The sequence below is a fragment of the Acanthochromis polyacanthus genome, chromosome 6, assembly GCF_021347895.1.
Source record: "Acanthochromis polyacanthus isolate Apoly-LR-REF ecotype Palm Island chromosome 6, KAUST_Apoly_ChrSc, whole genome shotgun sequence".
Lineage (NCBI taxonomy): Eukaryota > Metazoa > Chordata > Actinopteri > Pomacentridae > Acanthochromis > Acanthochromis polyacanthus.
The window spans coordinates 5179059-5195413 of NC_067118.1; the positions used below are offsets into that span (position 1 = coordinate 5179059).

General features: G+C 43.7%; 1 long non-coding RNA gene across 2 annotated transcripts; it reads left to right on the forward strand.

Annotated features, from left to right (window-relative positions):
• Window positions 1-14231: 14231 nt before the first annotated feature.
• LOC127534490 (uncharacterized) lies at window positions 14232-16083 on the forward strand. Of its 2 annotated transcripts, XR_007942657.1 has the most exons (3): window positions 14232-14948; window positions 15051-15345; window positions 15429-16083. It is a non-coding gene; the product is annotated as an uncharacterized LOC127534490 (long non-coding RNA). The 2 variants fall into 2 exon arrangements; XR_007942656.1 differs by lacking the exon at window positions 14232-14948 and having other exon boundaries at window positions 14966-15345.
• The last annotated feature ends 272 nt before the right edge of the window (window positions 16084-16355 follow it).

Below are 16355 nucleotides of genomic sequence, written 5' to 3' on the forward strand. Positions count from 1 at the left end.
AAAACGTAAACGAGAAAGGGAGGAGAAGGAGGCAGCACTTTTGAGAAGTGTACCATCCATCCAAACTTTCTTCAAACGGAGCGAGGAACATCATCAAGAGGAAGATGACACTGTGGAGGAGGAGGTTAGTCTACGCGGAGGTCAAGGAAGATGAGCCTGTTGCTAGCTGCAGTCACAGCACCGGTGATAGCCAGCCTGACATCCCGAGTACATCAAGTAGTCACACCGGTGGCGGCAGCTCGGATGAGTGGATGTACCAGGTTTCGGATTGTTTCGTGAAATAAACGAAAATGCTTGCGCTGTGCTAATCGATCGTGGACCTGCTGTATTTCATAATAGAAGGAGCAAATACCCGGCCTCAACTCGTGATGGTGGATTGGGCGGTAAAGTGCGCTCCCTCACTAATGATCTGATCTACTGCCGTCTACCAAATGGGGAAAGGGTTCTCGTGACTGGATGACATATTCACCATCTACAGGTAACATTTACTGTTTTGCCTGCATGCTCTTTTCAACAAAGAAACATCAGTTTGTTAGTGGCTTCTCTGACTGGAAGCACCCTGAACGTGTGCGGGAGCATGAGAAAAGCACAGAGCACTGTAGCTGTATGCTAGCATTGCTTCGGCGGTCATCTGTCAGCGGAAGCGGGACTGTGAACGCTCAACTAGTGCAGCAACTGGAGGGTGAGAAGCGCTACTGGCGCGAGGTGTTGAAACGTGTTGTAGCTGTCATTCAGTTTTTAAGTGAAAGGGGGTTGCCTTTTCATGGTGATGATGAAGTTATTGGATCACCACACAATGGCAACTTTCTCGGCATTCTGGAGGTAATTTCCCAGTTTGATCCTTTCCTGGCTGAACACATGAATAAATATGGTCAAAAAGGAAGAGGAAACACATCCTGTCTTTCATCAGCTATATATGAGGAGTTGATAAAGCAAATGGGCCACAAAGTGAAAGCTACCATAGCTGCAGAGATACAGCATGCCAAGTATGTTTCTGTGATTGTGGACTCCACTCCCGATCTGTCACATACTGACCAACTGACCTTCATTTTTCAATTTGTGAATGAAGAAGGAAAAATAATAGAGCGATTTGTTGGCTTTGTGCCAATTCAGAATCACACAGGAGAGAGCTTGGCCAACACTGTAATGGCTATGGTTGACAGCTTAGGCTTAGGCTTCATCAGATGTGGGAGAAAAACATGACACACGCAATGAGGCAGCAGCGCTGTGCTCAAAATTTGGCAGCCTTGATATGTCATTTATGGCAGTGTTTTGGGACAGTGTCTTAAGCAGATTTAAAGTAACAAGTGAACGACTGCAAAAAGATGACCTGGATTTGATGACAGCAATTTGTCTCTTGGAGTGTTTGAGATCATGGTTTGGGTCACTGCGAGACCAGTTTGATCATTTTGAAAGGGCTGCCATGAGTGTTCCTGGTGTGTGCCCGTCATACAGAGGGTCAAGAGGCGCAAATCATTTCCTGATGAATCAACAGAGCATGAGGTGACACTGAAAGGCCACGACCGATATAGAACAGAGACGTTCAATGTCATCATTGACAAACGAAGCAGCTGCTTAGCCCACAGAACAGAGGCTTACAGAAACATTACCAACAGATTTGAGATTCTACTTAACTTAGAATCTGAGGATTTGCCCACTATCCGTAAGCAGGCTGATGCACTCTGTGCCTTATACTCCTCCGATTTAGATGAGAACCTGGCAGATGAAATTATCCAATTCAGATGCTTTGTGCAGAGTGAACAAGATAAGTCTCCCCCAAAACTCCTGCAGGTGCTCCTGAAACATGGTCTCCAGTCAATATTCTCCAATGAGTTTGTAGCCCTACGAATTTTCCTGACCCTGCCAGTCACAAACTGTGAAGGTGAACGATCATTTTCACAGATGGCAAGGATCAAAAATGAACTTAGAACAACGCAAACACAACAGCGCCTTTGTGCACTGTCACTAATGGCCATTGAGTCTCAGCTTGTCCAGAAACTAGACTTTGATGAGACTGTAATGGAGTTTGCAAAGAAGAAAGCAAGGAGCAAATCTTTCTAAGATGGGAGGAGGAGAGACAGAGCTGATAGAGGTCTCTGTGTGTGGGGGGGGGAGCTCCAAGAATTTGTGCCCAGGGGCCCCTGTCCTCTTGATCCAGGCCTGGCTGCTGTTCATTTACGGCATTCAGCAGGAGAGAGAGCGCCGTGCTAGCATTAGCATCCGGTAAAATGTAAACAGCAGTGACGATCACTACTGTTAGCTCTCTCGGGAGAAAATAAGGCCGGCATCTAACAGACATGTACTCAATGTCAGGGAAGCAGCATCTCTCTGCTGTTGTTGCACCCATCATCATTCACGTAAATACAGAGTCCCCCACCTCTGGTTTTGCCGGAGTCCTGGGTCTGATCCCAGCGGTGCTAGCATCGGGGATCTTCGGGTGAAGCCAGGTCTCCGTGACGACGAGAACACAGCAGTCTCAAACGTAGCGATTTCCCACAGGTTGTAATTCCAGGTCGTGCGTTTTGTGTGTGATGGATCTGGCATTGGTGAGGTACAAGCTTGGTAGAGGTGGTTTGTGTGGCTTGGTCTTTAGCTTCAGCAGAAGGCAAGACCTGCGGCCCCGCTTCTGCTTCCTCTCCCACTTCCGCCTGCGCCAATTTTTTTCCCATGTAGGAAATATGAATTATGAATTATGAATTTTGCACTCGTTATGAAATGGGGCACCACTCTACAAATGTAGAGAAATAAAATGACTGATAATGGATTAATTCAGTTAAACAGTCTAATATCTGAATGTTGGAATTCTAAGAAATAGTGACCCGGTCTGTACACAGAAACGCCAAAGACGGTAATTTTGGTCTAAATGAAAGATATTTATTGACTAAACTAATAACAAAACAGTGATTAATACAGTAATAAGTATAATGGGTGTTTGTGTGTGACGTAATAAGTGTGTGTGCGCGTGTGTGTGGGTGATAATAGGTGTGTGTGTGTGAGTGTGTGTGTGTGTGTGTGTGTGAGTGTGTATATTATTCAGATTTGCATTTCTAACTAGGATTATGGACTGAGTAATCAGACCGCTGAAGGTATGATGAGATGATTAATAACTTGGAAAATGAACAACTGATAAGTGACTAAGCGGAGTTATTAAAGAAGATTTTGGAAGCTATTTAAGGAAGATTTCAAGCTATTTTGAGACGTCAACCAAATAATTCAGATCACACCAATGTGTTTGCTGGCTTACTTTGTTGGAGAATGGCTGCTCAGAGGTTCGGCTGGGACAACGTGGCCTTGAACGGAACTTAACTTCAACTTCTTGGGGAATTCCTGAGTCGTGAAGTCCGTCGCTATGGCAACGTCTTGGCATCGTGCCGTCTTATAGTTGAGTGCCGCTGATCTGGTTCGGCTCAGCTGGGTGGATCTCAGCAGATGGTGGGGAGAACGCAGGAACCGTTCGTCCTTCTGTGGGGTTGACTTGACCGAAAAATAGCTTGATAAACAAAAACAACACTGCAGGCTCTTGGTCTGTCTGGGTCGATCGGCAGGTTCAGCTGAAAAAGTAGCAGACCTGTGACCAGAGCCGCTGCACAACGGGAAGAATAAAACTGGAACGGGACCGAATTGATTCTTATCAAAAATCGTCGGCAAACAAAAATGTAGCTCTATTTGTTCAGGTAGTGAGCGAAGATATCTATTCTTTGATTCAAAGAAAAAATGATAAAGAGTCGTGGTTAGCAGAGGCCCGCTCTGTAACCAGGATGAGCTTAGAGTAAATAGAAAAAGGAGAAGGCGCCAAAGGAAAACAAAAGAATCGCTCAATGTAGTTTCTGAAAGCGAGTTCGGAAGGAAGAGGAATAAGAAGCGTAAAATGCCTGGTTTTAAGGATTTTCTCTGAGAAGGAGCGTGGAAGTGTCGGCTGAGGCGCCTTCCTTTGAATCTGAGGGAACCTCCCCCTGTGGGCTCAGAGGGGAGAGATGAAACGGATCAAATAAGGATTAAAAATATTAAAACGTGCAAAAGAACGATCTGTTTACTCCTCCATGATCCTTACAATATATTTTAAACAATCAAAGATAAAATAAAACTGAATATACAAGCTAATCTAAGAATATGTGAGTTCTATTTCCTATTTATATGTCCGTGTTCATTCTAATGGTTATTATATGTATCACAGTGAAAACATGGTAACATACATTCATACGAGGTGGAATAAAACAGTTTTCCATGTCTTGGTAAGCTGAATAAAGCAAAGTTTTATAGTTACAGTTTTTTCCAATTGCTAAAACACTAAAATGACATGCATAGCACAATTATTTAAACTGACACACAGAGGAAACCTCTTCTCAAGTCTCCAAAACTCTAAACACATGTTCTGCTTTACACACATTTTGCAATTCAAAATGGCACTTTTTAAATGCACTGAACACGGTTCTCTGCATAAGACACTACAATCTGACATAAGGTCACATGTTTGCCATTTCAAAACACTGCCATTCAAAATGACAGTACATGAGCTAATTCACCAATATATGTGCCACCTGGCCAAACACCTCAATGGTTAATTGTTACCACCTCAATCAGGAAGTAAGCACTATAAATAGACCACAGGTGAGCACCTTTTTTTTTACGTGGCAGAGAGAGGAAGAGGAAGAGCGAGGGTGAGAATGAGAGGGGGAGGAAGAGTGAGAGGTAGGGGTAGAGCTGGTGGAGGAGTTCATGGCCAAACAAGACAACAACTTTCAAATGAAATCAGAGCAACCTTAGTTGATCATGTCATCAACCATGGGCTGATAATGCGAGAGGCTAGACAGAGAGTGCAGCCCAATTTGAGTCGTTTTACTGTCGCCTCTGTCATCCGGACATTTAGACTGGAGCACAGGTATGTAACCAAAATGTCTTTCACACTATGTAGTACACCCAATGTCATCGTGTATCAGTTGGGTGACACCTGTTTATTTCTTGAATGGCTGTGATGTCATACACTAACTGTACAAGTTTCCTGTACAATTTACTCTACTGTGGGGGAAATATCTGTAGGCTGCATTGTCCAAGCCCTATATATATTTTTTTTGTTTGTTTGTTTTTCCAAAGGACTGAGAGACGCAACCATGGTGGAGGAAGGGGCCAAATGTTCACCGGGGTACAGGAAGCTGCCATTGTAAACATGGTTTTGGAAAATAATGAAATCAGATTACGAGAAATTCAAAGCCACATCATCCAAGACAACACCATATTCAACAACATTCAGCGAGTTGGTCTGTCCACATTGGCTCGCATTCTCAAGTGAAACCAAATCAGAATGAAACAACTTTATAAGGTGCCTTTTGAGAGAAACTCTCAAAGGAACAAAGAGCTCAGACGAGCATATGTGGATGTAAGTACAGTATTGACTGCAGTACACTACATGCAACACTGTTTCCCAGTGTACTGGATAACACCATATTGACTGATTTTTGTTCTTTGTTTTCAGGCAGTACTGGAAATGGATTCTCATGCAATCCCACATGAGTTCATCTTCATAGATGAGGCTGGGTTCAACCTAGCAAGGACCAGAAGAAGAGGAAGAAACGTCATTGGCCACAGAGCCATTATAGATGTTTCAGGCCAACGTGGAGGGAACATCACAATGTGCGCTGCCATCTCCAATACGCATGGTGTCCTCCACCGTCATGCCATCCTTGGACCATACAACACAGCCCATATTCTCACATTTCTGGACAGACTCCACAACATTCTCATACCACCAGAGCATATGAATGATGCAGACCATCAAAGAAACCGGTACTTTGTAGTATGGGACAACGTGAGCTTTCATCGTGCAGCCCCTGTCCTAAATTGGTTTGCTGACCACCCAGCATTTCTCGTGCAATACCTCCCACCATATTCACCATTTCTGAACCCCATAGAAGAGTTTTATTCGGCATGGCGGTGGAAGGTATACGCCCAGCAGCCCTTTGTGCGCATGCCTCTTGTGCAGGCTATGGAAGAGGCATGTGATGAAATTGATGTGGGTGTGATTCAGGGATGGATAAGACACTCAAGGCGCTTCTTCCCTCGATGTCTGGCAAGGGAAGATATTGCCTGTGATGTGGACGAGGCGTTGTGACCAGACCCAGCTGTGCGGCAAGATGCTGCCTAATTTTTCTTGCCTCTTTTTTTGTATATATTTTTTCTGCACATTTTTTCTCCAATTTTCTTTTTCAGTTTCCTGTTTCGTGAGCATATATTTGTTCACTCCAATGTAAACATATCTGCGGTGCATATGTTGCACTGACTTGTTGGTGAAAAATAAAAAAAGTAAATGTTTCAACAGCGTGTGTGTATCTGCAAATATTTCTGTGCATGTGAACAATCTGAAGACTGTTCTACAGTTTGAACTATTTTAGTATTATGGCAAAGCATACTAAAGATGAGAGTGCTTTTCATTATGCCCAACAGTGTGTAGTTGATTAGACAAAAATTTTGTAATATGAATGACGTGTGTGCCACTTGGTACAAAAGTTTGATTTTAATAAAGCTATATGTAGTTTTGGTTGCAGTGCTTCATTTTGCTAGCCTTGCCGCGCTAGACAACCCACGGCAAGGAATTTAATTCTGCCAGGGTGGGTCTAGTTACCCTCCATAAGGCTCGAGGTTGGATGCTCCTAAAACTGGCCGGACCAATCACCATGAAGTGTAGAGTCAGAAGGCGGGCGTAACGAAGTGACGACAGAGGCGCGACGATTCTGACAGAAACAACCGGCGCACAATAAACAGTTATCTTTGGACTCGGCTTTGGCCACAGCCCTTAAAGATTTGAAACTAAAATTCAACTTGAAAGATAAACAAAGGACGGAACTGAAGTGTTTCATTGAGAAGAAAGACGTATTTGGACTTATGCCGACGGGATATGGCAAATCCTTAATATACCAGTTGGCTCCGCTGGTTGGGAAGCTAATGGGACTTAGCCACAATCCGCCGGTGCTCTAGGAACTACGTCAGCCTATTCGTTGCGCTGATTGGTTGTATACCTACCCAATTGCTGCAGAGGGATTTGATAGACAACCTTTTAGCCCGCCTCCCTCCCTGTCGAGCCTCCCTAGACCCTTGTGCCGTCAGAAACATGGGTGTAGCATGGCTAGGCTATCATTTTGCAGGATATATGAGGGATTTTGCAGTTTGGGTGTGTGGTTTTGTGAATTGTGTCAAGTATTTTGATAAAACCAGCCTAGCTTGCAAAATTGTGTTTTAGCAATTGGAAAAAACTGTAATACAGGGAAAACCTCGATAATGTCATGGCATTCCGACGTCAAAAGGTGGCAATGTTGAGCTGTGGAGAAAAAATGTACTGTTCATGAGTAACACAATAGGTTTGATAACTTTTGATTTAAACCAGCTAGAAAAACAGGAGTTGGTTCAAAATGCATGTTGACATCTCACTATATCTTTTGTAAACACAAAATACATTTCTGAGACATGAGTTTTAGAAGTTCTGTGACTGGACAAAGGAGAAAGTCTCTGCCAGCCTCTCAGAGGTGACAGCAGGTCATTAGAATATTTATGACCCTGCTTATCTGATGGCAGAGAGGAGAGGAGCAGAGGTCCAGCTGAGAGGACACATCAAAGCGTTTAAACCAGAGTTGCAAACAACAGTTCAGTTCCTTAAGAAGGTGTGAAAGTTCTGTCACCAATTCCCAGTTCTCTGCAAAAGTCTGTATGTGAAGTTAGAGATACATGAAAGCATATACGTCCCAATTTAATACAGAAATAGTGATAGTCTGCAAGAAGGGGTCTCTTCAGCCATGTCAGAGGTCGTTATAAACATGAATCTAGGATGTGCTGGTGGAAGGTACGGATTCTCTGGCCATAAAGAATCCTTCTTTAAAGCACTGAGTTTTGTTTGTTTAAGCCGCTCTGAGTAGAGAGCTTGTGGTTATCTGAGATGAGATCAGCTGAAGAATTTGCAGGCCTCTTTTAATGTTGGATGTCGCCTACACCCAAGCCTGACAACAATCCACAGAGAGCCCAGCGGTCTCATGATCTCATCTGGGATCTTGTGGCTCTGATGAAAGTCTCTGGCAACAGCTTTCTTGTGAGAATAGCCGATGTCCACAAGGTCTTGGCGGGTGTATTTGTTGTACGTCGAAGTGAACGTACATAGAGTGGACAAACAAGAATAAAGATGGCAGTGATGTGACGAGGACAGCTGGGGCTGTCACAGCCTGTGTCAGAGAGAAGCTCCGCTGAGAGCTCCCACATGACATAAGAAGATATTCACCAAATCAGAAAAACACGGAGACTGTAATTTTACTTGCAAGGGTAACAGCACAGTGTAACAAGACACATTAGTGCGAGCCACAAAGACTGCTCCCATACGAAGTTTATTTTATACACGAAATGAAAACATAGCATAAGATAAGAAATAGCTGGAGTTACACAAGGGGGTGTGCTAAGCTGAAAGAGTGGAAATATACTGGGATGTGGAGACTAGGGAGAGAGAGAGAGAGGAGAGATATGTGCAGATAGAAGTGAGTGAGTGGTATTCTATAAAAATAGTCATGTAAAACACTATGCACACACAGTTAATGCTCTAAGGCTCCATTATGATAAATGTATTTACAAATTCAACTCTAACAACCTGGCTCAAAGGAAGGACAAAAGATGGAGATGACCCATGGCAAATTAAAGTTAAATGCAATTTATTAACAAAACTGAGGTAAATCTGCAATCAGTCCATCAGTAATGTATGTAGTGAATGGATGTGTGAGAAAAGGAAAGAGCATCACCAAATCAGACAAACCATACCCTAGCAAACCCAAGAGAAAATGGAGGATGAGCACCATTCCCAGCTAAACACCAGTTTATATAGGAAGCAGCCCAGGTCTCAGCAATCAGGCCAATGGCCCACTCTCCCAGCTCCAAGCAACCAGCTGAACAGGAACAGGTCCTGAGGCCTCGGAGCTGTCACAGGACTCACGAGCTTTTAGTTGTGCTTCTATTGTTTGTAGTTGTGAGCTTAATGACCCAAAGGTTTAGTGTGTTCATTCCGTGTATGTTTAGTTTTCAGCAGAGAGTTTAAAGAGACACCAGATAAAGATGTACATAAACAGCAGGATGAATTCAGGATCTTTGTTAGTATTCCACTGGACAGTAGCCACATACATAAGGAACGATCTGTCGCTATAAAAGAACACATTTGATTGAATGGATGAATTATTTTTCTTTCTGACAATAAAGGCAGCTGAGTAACATGGAAATTAAAATGATGAAGCGTGATGAACAAGGCAGCCACATGAGGAAGTCCTGGCAGTGATCTGTTTGCATCTGAACCTTCAGCATGCTGCTGTATGTTCTCCCACTGAGGCGTTTCATGATAAAAACCTCTTTATGCTGCTGTCTGAGTTTTTCTACTGCAGCTGCTGCAGCAGACGTGCAGACAGAGTAATGAACACAGATCCTCCTGATAGAACAGGGATGTTGTTGAGGTGATGTCCTAAATACATTTTCTTCTCAGATTAAGTCTTCTGTCTCAGTTTTAGGTTCCAATCAGTGAAAAATATACACCGTTAAAAATAATAGTTGCAGCAGTCTCACAAATAAAAAAACAGAAGAGTCTTGGAGCATTCTTCAGATTCAAAAATAAAAGTGTTTATTCCATGTGCACACGGTCCAAACACCGATGAGACGCCCCGGAGCTGTCTGGCTCTGCCCTCTGATGCCCGGTCTTTATACTGTTTTGCTCTGGTGTGTGTAGTTCTCTACACCTCAAGGCCACCCTTCTTTTATCATAAAAACTCATAAATCTGTCACTATTACCTTCCCTACTCCTTTGTTAAGGGTGTCTAAATGCTGGTAACTGCCGGGTACTCTTGAGTGTTGCTCTGAGCTGATTCCTCTCCTCCTGGCTCCCTGTCCCTCCAATCATTACCCTCCAAGGGCGTAGGTTTGGTCTCAACGTTGGTAGGGACGATATAACAGCATAACCTGCATGTACACTTTTTGCTGGGGACGGGACATTAATAAGAGCAAACAGATTGGGTGAACGGGGGTCAGGGCTACATTTCTCACGAATATGAACCTAATTAATTGATAAGCTAAATGATCAATGCAAAATAAATCTGTATTGACTTATACTAACTGTCATGTGTATTGGTTCAGGTGATAGTAATTAAATACATTTTAATTAATAAATAAATGCACTAATAGGTATCTGGTTTCAAAAGTGTAAAGTCACAACATGCTCTAGCCTTCTTTCCTTCTAAACCAGAAGAAAAGCAGCAGCATGTGGTTTTTTTTTTGACTGTCAACACTTTCCTGTGAAACACAGACTGGGACCTCTCTCTCTAAGCAGCTTCTTGCTCACGTTTTTCTGTTCCTCTGCTTTTCCTCTCTGTCCTCCACTCTGTCAGACAGTCATTTTTGTTGGCCATAATTCAGACTTAATAAAATCAGGTTCTCCTCCCGCTCCACTCTGGCTCTATTCCTCTTCTGTATCACCGGTATCAAGTCTTTCCCTCCGTTCCGGGGCAGTGTGTCAGGGCTCCCTCCTCACCCCCGTCCTTCCCACCTGACATCCCCAATACCCCCTTTCCCATCTGGTTTCTGTTCCTCTGCCCTGTCTGTCTCTCTGTCTCCCATCCACTCCTCTGCTCTGTCTCTCCCCCTGTAGCTCAGTGCCTGAGTGGAGTCTAGCTTCCCAGCTGACTCCACTCAGGCAATCAACCTCCTCCACGGCTCCCGGACAGCTGACGATCATCTACCTGATTACACCCCTCTGCAATAAGAACCGGCTCATCCTTCCACTCCCTGCCAGATTGTTGAACGAAGACTCCACAGTCAGTTCGCTCTCTAGCCTCCTGTTTTAAGTTTTGCCTTTTCTTATATTGTTTTCTCCTGCTCCTCACACAGATCAGCTGTCCGGGATCCCCACCATCCTCCTTCCCCTCCGGCTCTCCCCAACCCAGTCATCACCGGTTTCCCCCTCCTGGATCCCCTGTTCCTGCCTGGACCTCCCCGCTCCTGCACCCTGGTTTTCCCCCAACCGAGCCACTTTTCACCCCTAACAATAAAGCACCTTCATTCCAGCCAGCCTTGGTAGTGTGGCTCTCTGCTCGGGTCCAACCCGCTCGTTCGTGACACAGCGGGCCCCTCCTGCCCAGTTCTGCGACCCCCCCCCCCCCCCCCCCCCCCCCCCACACACACACACACACACACACACACACACACACACACACACACACACACACACACACACACACACACACACACACACACACACACACACACACACACACACACAATGAGCCCAGGACAACAGACAAGCTCCACAGGTGTCAGGTGGGTTGCAGGAAGCCTGAAAATGTTTGAGACCCCCTCTTAGGATAGGCAGTTGACTTACAATTTTCAGTTATAAAATGAACATTGGTGTTTGCATATACTATTAGCTATGACCAGCTGACATCTAAATGATTTGCTGACAAAATAATATATATTTTTTAATTCCACATGTTATATAAATAATAGGAAAAGGAAAACACAGTAAAAATTGGTGAGGGTAGTGAAGAGATTACAGAAGAGAAAAGTACTGGACTGTATGGAGCTGTCGTTATGGTTGTGTTTAATAGACTTACTGTCTGTTTAGTAGTGTTGTAATTGCTATAACATAACTGTAAAAGGCATATTTTTGGAAGGAAAAAAAACAAAATTTTGGTGCATTATCCCACGTGACACAACCCTTGCGGTGGTGGAAGTGGCCTGACTGATTGGAAATCTCGCGGCCTGAATTTCTTTCCCAGTCCGGCCCTGTGCAGTCCTCTGTCAATAAAAACATCAGACCTTTAAATAAGAAAAGATGAACAAACACTGGCAAATAAAAAAGAGACAAAAAGTCTTTTCAGTTCATAGTTTGTGGACGACAGTTAAGAGAAAGAAATACACATGTACTACTGATGTTGACAGAGAAAGAGGAAGCAGATTCAGAGACACTCTGGAGACTCAGGTGGCTTCTGGTTGGGAGTAAGATTTGCTGATGTCAGGAGGAGTTATCTGCTGAGGCACGTCAGAATAAACAATATCTTCTCTTGACCAGATCAGGGGGTTCTCACACATCTTCTTTCTCCAGAAGTTGTCATTAAGTGTATCTTCTTCTTAGCATCTGTCTTCCTCAGGCTCAGGGCACAGCTGCTCACAGCTGCTCAGTTCCACAGAAGTCATAATAAACTATGACAATGCACTGATGTTTTGGTCAACATGGTAAATTACAGCCTTCTTTACATTTTTGGACCACATTTCAAACTATGAGGTTTTAGTCACATTTTGAATGACATTAAACTGACGTTTTAGTGAAAGTTTTGGACAAAATATTAAAGTGATTTTCTTTCATTTTTTCGGACAACATGCTATAAACTATGACGTTTTAGTAACATGTTGGACGACGTACTGTGGTTTTTCCAACATACTGTTCTATGCCGTTTTTATTACATTTTTACAACAGTTTGTCATTCCTAGTTTCATTCAGCAGATGCTTTCATCCAGAGCACCGTACATCTGACAGTGGAAACCACATGAGGTTGATAGGAACTATACTACACCATACTGTGATGTTTTATGTGACATACTGTACAACTACATTTTTTACTAAGTAGTACTCGATGATGTTTTTGTGACGTACAGTTTTGGAAAAAAGTTTTTACACAATCTCAGAAATTATCAGGAAATCTTTTCTTTTTGTTTCAAAAGGTGTGGCTCCATTAGACAGACACAAACAAATACAAATGGTATTTTTATTTGTTTATTGTTTTTGACCTCGACAGAACAGAGCATGAGCAGAAGGGAACATGAGGGTTTAGAGAATGGAACAATACTTGGCAGAGTTCAATGTGAGATGACCAACACCAGCAGCACCATGATACTGCCTCCACCATGCCTGACAGGAGGTCCTGTCCATGCTGGAGATGATGCTTCTCCTGGCCTTCTTAGCCTCACATTAGCAGGAGGAAGATGAAGCTGGAAACTGGACTCATCTGACCACAGAATCTTCTTCCTGGCTGTCCAGTTCTGGTGTGCTTGGACCCAGTGATACCGGGTTATCCTCCATCTCTCATTGATCAGGGCCTTCTGGACAGCCTTGTAGGACCTTCAGCCATGATCTGAAAGTGCTGGTGGAACACTGGACAGCAGTTTGGTTTGACCACTGCTGCTGAAGCTCCTGTCATGTCATTCAGTGGTTTTCCTGCACATGCAGATCAGGATGTGGTCATTTTTTGCTGAAGAACCTCTTGGACACCCAGTTGTTGGTTTGTCTTCCAGCTGTTGGTTGGTTGGTTGGTTGGTTGGTTGGTTGGTTGGTTGGTTGGTTGTATTGTTGGTTGGTTGGTTGTATTGTTGGTTGGTTGGTTGGTTGGTTGGTTGGTTGGTTGGTTGGTTGGTTGGTTGGTTGGTTGTATTGTTGGTTGGTTGGTTGTATTGTTGGTTGGTTGGTTGGTTGTATTGTTGGTTGGTTGTATTGTTGGTTGGTTGGTTGTATTTCTACAGAGTGACTCCAACAGCTGAAGGTCTCCATCTGCACTTCCTGGATATCTGACAGCAGATGTACCTTCCTGTCTGAGAATCTGTAACTTCAGACTGTTTCCTGTGTTTGGTTCCTTGTTTTAGTCATTTTTGTTTCTGAAGAACTTTCAGATGTGCTGCTTTACATAAACACGAAGCACGGCAACAGAAACTGTGTCTTTTACTAAAAAGGACGACCTTCATTAGTGGATCACTGGAACCAGAATGACCCAGTATTCAACATTCCTTTTGTATTTTTATGGAACCAGTCAGTTGTAAGTTGTTAATGGCTGTTCTAGGATTTGTTTAGTATTTTGGTTGTGACTGGACTAAGAGAAATTACACTTGAAGTAAGTCTGCAGTTATTACAGAACTCAGCCACACGTGTGCTGACGAAGACCAGAGGGCGGGCTCACATTACACCGATTTTTAAAATCGCTGCATTGGCTCCCCGTGTGCTTCAGGATCGATTTTTAAGGTTCTTTTATTAGTTTTTAAATGTTTTCATGGTCTTGGGCCCTCTTATTTATCTGACCTGCTTTTATCATATCAACCCTCGCGGGTCCTGAGGTCCTCCGGCACTGGACTTTTAATTATTCCTGGAGTTAATACAAAAACCCACGGGGAGGCTGCTTTCAGCCATTATGGCCCTCGACTATGGAATGGCCTGTCGGACAGCATCAGGGGCCTGTTTCACGAAGCAGGTTCACTGAAAACTCTGACTTTGTTAACCCTGAAATGAGGGAAACTCAGAGTTTTCCGTTTCACGAAGCGAGGTAACTTAACCCTGAGACAGAGGGGTAACTCTAGCCTGTTTCACAAAGAGGGGTAACTTCAACTCTCGGTCAGTTACCGCAGTAACAGACTCTATGACTCTAACCTGGTCACCAGCAGGTTTATCTGAGAAAACCTCCAGTTTCTCTCCGTCTCCGCCCTCTTTCAGCCACACGCTGTTTCATTTCCTCATTCATTCAGTCAGTAAGCGAGCGAGTTTTGGCGTAGAACAGCTTTTATTAACGATCCAGTGGATAAAGGAGCAGCATTACTGCACAGATAATTAAATATTCGTCGGTAGATTGTTATCAGACCGAGCATAAATGTTCTCGCATTTCCGGACAATTATCGGTTTGAGCGGTACCGTTTCGTAATCGTTTCAAGTCCATAATCTACATAAACAACCTAATCCGTCCTTACATTTACATTACCAACCAGTCATGCTCTCACATCCAGCAGATATTGTGTGTTGCGCTGCGGTTCTTTGCAAATGGAAGTTTTTATATGATGTCAGAGATGCAGAGTAAGACAACTGTATGGAGGACAGTCAGAAAAGTTTTCCTGGCTCTGAAACGACTTTTACCATCATTGTGGTTTTCCTGGACATAAACCTGTCAGAACATCAAGGAGGATCCACAGGATTACAGGTGAATGATGTAGAGATCTGTTAAATTCATTTTAAATCTTATTCTGTTAATGACATTGTGCTGCAGCCTCAGACTGGGATCAGTCATTTTAATTTCTTTTAGGATTTCCCAGTGTGATTGGCTGCATAGATGCACACACATCCCCATCACAGCTCCCTCACATCATGAACAGGAAGTCCATTCACAGCATAAATGTGCAGGTAGGCTACAGGTAGACTGACTACTGTTTCTAAATGTTAAAGACTGCATCATAGTTCTACATCTGTCATTCTCTGCACTGTCCAGATCATATGTGATGCTGCATACATCATTTCTAATGTGGAGGCCACGTGGTCTGGGTCTGTTCATGACTCCAGGATTTATGGAGAGTCTAACCTGAGCAACAGACTGCAGCGTGGTCAGCAGCATAAAGATTCTCACAATAGAATTCTCTTGTCTCCCTCCTTTAATATACTCTGATGTATCCTCTATACATTACAGGAGAGTTTGATGGCCTTCTGCTGGGTGACAGGGGTTACCATGACAACCCAGGCTGATGACCTCATACCCTGACCCTGAACCAGGCCCCCAACAGAACTTCAACCGGACTCACTGCAGGACCAGAGCCCGGGTGGAGATGACCATAGGCCTGCTGAAAGCCCGTTTCCAGAGCCTACGTCTCCTCAGGGTGACCCCTGAGAGGGCCTGTGATATTACTGTGGCATGTGTTGTTCTTCATAATATTACCACTATTAGAGGAGAGCAACACCCTGCCCTACAAACTGAAGACCCAGATGATGAGCCCATCCACCTGCAGCTATCCAGGACAGCAGAGCAGTCAGAGACACCGTATGCAAGAATCACTTTAGAGTTTAAGTCACCATCATCACCACCACAGCAAATAAAGACATGATACACATTTCATTTGCTCTTCTTTATGTCCTACAAATAAAAGATAGTTCAGTTCATGTTCCAGTAGTTAACATAATTCTCCTGTGACCATCACCACCTCTAACTTGTGCTCCAGTATTTCAATTTCCAGATCTGCCCTCCTAATCTGTTTTTTGGATTTTTCTCAGCAAATGCAGTTTGTAAATCTGTTTTACTGATAACTGGGAATACATAGAGGACATTAAATTATACAGTTGCACATGAATTCCACAGAATGAAGCTCTGGTGTTCCTGAACATCCATCTCACTGTGTCAGTCTGTGCAGTGGAAGCTGAGGAACCATCCTGCTGCTGTCCAGCCATGCTCTGTTAAAAAGGATGAGAATGTGCAACACTTCAGTGTAGGCTAAATGTCACACTCTATATTCCACCCAGAATGTGAATGAGAAGAGAACTATCAGTAACATCCTCTGTATGCCTTTCTGGATCCCCCTCTGTAAAGGCAGCAGACACACTTTCATCCTCTTCATCCTAGATC